A 4088-nucleotide genomic window follows, 5' to 3' on the forward strand; every position below is an offset into this window, starting at 1 on the left:
GTAAACAATCACGATTGCAGTCATCAAGTGCCGAAAGTCTGCCACGTGTGTTCCCAGCCTCCTTTAAAAGTAGTGCAGCTGTTACATTAATGGATGAGAATCCGGGGTAATATCAAGGAATAAAAAATTGTTCAGTTTGATTAGTTCTAGGAGGATGTCATCTTCAAAATGTGCCTAATTCGATAATACCAGGGCATTTCTGAGAGACGATAGAAAATAAGGATAATGTGATGTAAATAGATACATTATTACTTTCATCTCTTTTGACATAAACCATTCTATAAGCAAAATGACAGCAAAGAGGTGAGAAATAGGGAAGCAGCCTCTTCCATCCGTAGAAAATTGCGTGGTGGGCTGAGAGCCATGGGTCAGAGGATCAAGAGTGGACCCCAAGCAGACTGGCTTCCCCCTAATAATTGCAGTAGTAGATCACATTCATGGAATGTTTAATATGTTCCAGACCTTTCGCTAGCTGCCTCACATGGATTAGATCATTTAACCTTCAACACCACCCTGCAGGGAAAGAACTGTTATCACTGTCATTTTACAGATATGAAAATTGAAGCTTGGAAAAGCTAGGTAACTTCTCAAGGTCACATAGTAAGGAGTGGAGCTGGTATTCGGACTCAGATATGCCGATGGGTCCCTCAGTCACTACATTTCATTGCTTCCCCGTGCCTGCTGGGTAAGGAGGGCCTTCGTGTATGTAACCTGCCGGAGCTCTCATCCTCAATATCCCAATCCAGTTTCTTTTCGGGAAATTTGGAATCTTTTTTGTCTTATGCCTTGGAAATACTTTCTGTCAAGCCAGGTTCAGGCTGTTTTTATCCTGTTGTCCTTGAAATGCTCTCTCTCCACCTGTCTTTCCCCCCCAACCCCCTGAAAGCTCTTGAAGTTGATCTACAGAAGAGTTAAATACATACGTAATTAGAAAGCAAGAGGGAAAGGATGGGCCTGGAAGTGCTCAGAACTGAAATTTGGGTGTTGAACCCTCTGGCAGTATTCTTCCTTACTCTGTCTAGTGACTTGAATATGGCCAGCAGACATGAAATGTTCCTGGAGATTTGAGTCACTATTGGAGTTCAACTTCTTCTTGGTTCAAATTCTTTTTAAAAATGAGACCAGGCTTACTCAGGGTAGGGAATGAGTGGTAATCCATTTCACAATTAAGGCAGTCTTCTTTTTTTTATTTTTATTGGAGTATATAGTTGATTTTAAATGTTGTGTTAGTTTCTGCTACACAGCAAAGTGAATCAGTTATACATATACATATATCCACTCTTTCATAAATTCTTTTCCCATATAGGTCACCACAGAGTACTGAGAAGAGTTCCCTGTGCTATACAGTAGGTCCTTATTAGTTATCTGTTTTATAAAGGCGGCCCTTGTTACCTCCATTAACCCAGAGAAAGGTTGCTGGGAACGTGTGCCTCCAATTTTCTTGCTCCCATTTCCTTCTTAGAGGGAAAATAAGGTGATTTCATCTAGACATTTTTACTCTCAACTCTATTTTTTAATAAAGAATTTAAGTTATTTACTTTCATCCTTTGAAAGATGAAATCTCCTTGAAACAGTGTTGACCACTTTGATCACTTGGGTTATGTATCTAGACCAGGACGTTATACTATTCATTAATGGTAGCAATAATAACCATTGGAAATACTAGAATTCATTTGTAGAGAAAATTCCAGATATCCTCAAGACATCTTCAAAGTGTTGACGAGCCTGAATTAATAATCAAAATCCATGCTAGATCACTGAGATTTTAGATAAGAAATCATCCTTAAAAATTTTGCTACTGGGCTTCCCTGGTGGCGCAGTGGTTGAGAGTCTGCCTGCTGTTGCAGGGGACACGGGTTCGTGCCCCGGTCCGGGAGGATCCCACATGCCGTGGAGAGGCTGGGCCTGTGAGCCATGGCGGCTGAGCCTGTGCGTCCGGAGCCTGTGCTCCACGACGGGAGAGGCCACAGCAGTGAGAGGCCCGCGTACCGCAAAAAAAAAAAAAAAAAAAATTTTGCTACTAAACATGGTGTAATCATTTTCAAAGATAATATAAATTTAATAATATATTGAGTAACGGAACTCAAAACTGTCATGCATGACTACTAGATTAGACCTAGCATCTGTTGAGCAATCTATCGTTGAAATGAGCAAGAACAATTGTGATTTGTTACTAAAATGGGAAAAAAATGACGAAAACATCTCTGCCCAATTGAAGAGGTCATCCTTCCTTTATCTTATTCAGCTTCCATAATGAAACTTGTATTACTACTTTAGTTTGTTTTGTTATTTATTTATTTATGGCTGTGTTGGGTCTTCGTTTCTGTGCGTGGGCTTTCTCTAGTTGCTGGGAGCAGGGGCCACTCTTCATCGCAGTGCGTGGGCTTCTCACTGTCGCGGCCTCTCTTGTTGCGGAGCACAAGCTCCAGACGCGCAGGCTCAGTAGTTGTGGCTCACGGGCCTAGTTGCTCCGCGGCATGTGGGATCTTCCCAGACCAGGGCTCGAACCCGTGTCCCCTGCATTGGCAGGCGGATTCTCAACCACTGCGCCACCAGGGAAGCCCTGTTTGTTTCTTCTCTCTTAGCAGCAGAAAAATTTTATTCCTTTTAAGGACAATTAAACCACATCCAAGGCCTTAGCTTACAGTCACAAACCAACGTAGCCATTAAAGCATTAGATATTGAGGTATAAGACATACAATGAGGGGAACGCTTTGCCATCAGAGGGTGACACCAAGCTTGCTCAATGGACAGTGAGCTCTGCTAGTGAGTGGGCGAGGTTGAGGGTAAGTGCTTATCTGCAGAACCGAAGGAGAACAGCTGTGCTCTACAAGTACTGAAGCATTTCAGACCACATAGGTAGGGATATACTTTCGCGATGAAGGGAAGGGGAGAGAAAGCGAAGTGCCCCCGCCCCCCACGAGGCATTCGGCTGCCTTGCAGAGGGCCACGGCGGAGAAGCAGACTTCCCCTTGCCCACGCTCAGTGACTTCTCTGCAGACCTGGGCGGCGTCCTGCAGCAGTGAGTCCTCTGAACTGGCGCCACGGTTCACCGGAAAAGGCCTCCATGCATCAAGTTCATAGAGGTGGCCATCCACGTTGTCAAACAGAATAAAATGAACGTTCACTTTGTCATCTACCCGACATTGGCCTTCCTGTGCCACGGCATCATGGGTTCCCTGGAGGGCCTCATTCTTTTCAAAGCATTTTGATCTGTCTTCAGGGTACAACTTCTCTGTTTCAGAAAGAAACTGTTTCGGAACTGACCCATCCTCGAACTCCAGTTTGTCCTGATTATTGGCCACTGCATGAATGAGAGTCCGATGGTTCCACAGGAGTTGCCAATGGTCTGCTTCATGAAGTACACCTTAGGGCTTACTTCTTGTCTCTTCAGCTCTTCAATCTGTTTTTTCCTGAAGTTCTCATGCTGGGCCGTGAGAGGAAAGAGCCGCAGCAGCGCTCAGGCAGGCACTGCCACCGAGCCCGGAGACTTCTCCTCCCGGCTCAACATGTCCTCCAAGCGCCACTGGCCGTTGACCCCCAGCCGGGCCAGCGCCTTGTTCAGCATCTCCGGGTTAATCTCCATCGGTCTGAGCTGCATCTTCGCGAACTAGGGAAGGAAGCACAACCCAGAGAAGAGGAAAAACAGCCACTACTTTAGTTTTTGTATCTTGTCCAGATTCTTACTCAAAATATTAGCCAAGTCATGTACTATCAGTGCTTCTCACTATTTAATTAGGTTCAAAATCTTACCATTTTATCAAGTACAGATGGATTCGAAGACTGAGAATCACCAATATGTCTGTATGAAAGACTCCTGGGAGATAATGAGCACGAGGAGATTTTTTATTAGGAAGAAGGAAGAATTGAATTAGTGAGCTGGATCTATATCTCTATTGCTAAGCTTCAAAGCTGCCTGCTTCTTTATGCTTATATTAGAAGTAACTCAATTAAGCAACAGATTTTTATTGAGCATAAAATGTTCTGGGCAAGGTGATACATGAGGGATATTCCCATACACAGAGGAGGGTAACACATACTCTAATTTAAGGATTTAGATCGGGAGATTAGAAATATGTACATAAAAA

At 43.9% G+C, this 4088-nt stretch overlaps 1 pseudogene; it reads right to left on the reverse strand.

The window, feature by feature from the left end:
* Window positions 1-2831: 2831 nt before the first annotated feature.
* On the reverse strand, window positions 2832-3645 carry LOC137202172 (ubiquitin carboxyl-terminal hydrolase isozyme L1 pseudogene; annotated as a pseudogene).
* Between the last annotated feature and the right edge of the window lie 443 nt (window positions 3646-4088).

The sequence above is a fragment of the Pseudorca crassidens genome, chromosome 11 (genome assembly GCF_039906515.1).
Source record: "Pseudorca crassidens isolate mPseCra1 chromosome 11, mPseCra1.hap1, whole genome shotgun sequence".
Classification (NCBI taxonomy): domain Eukaryota; kingdom Metazoa; phylum Chordata; class Mammalia; order Artiodactyla; family Delphinidae; genus Pseudorca; species Pseudorca crassidens.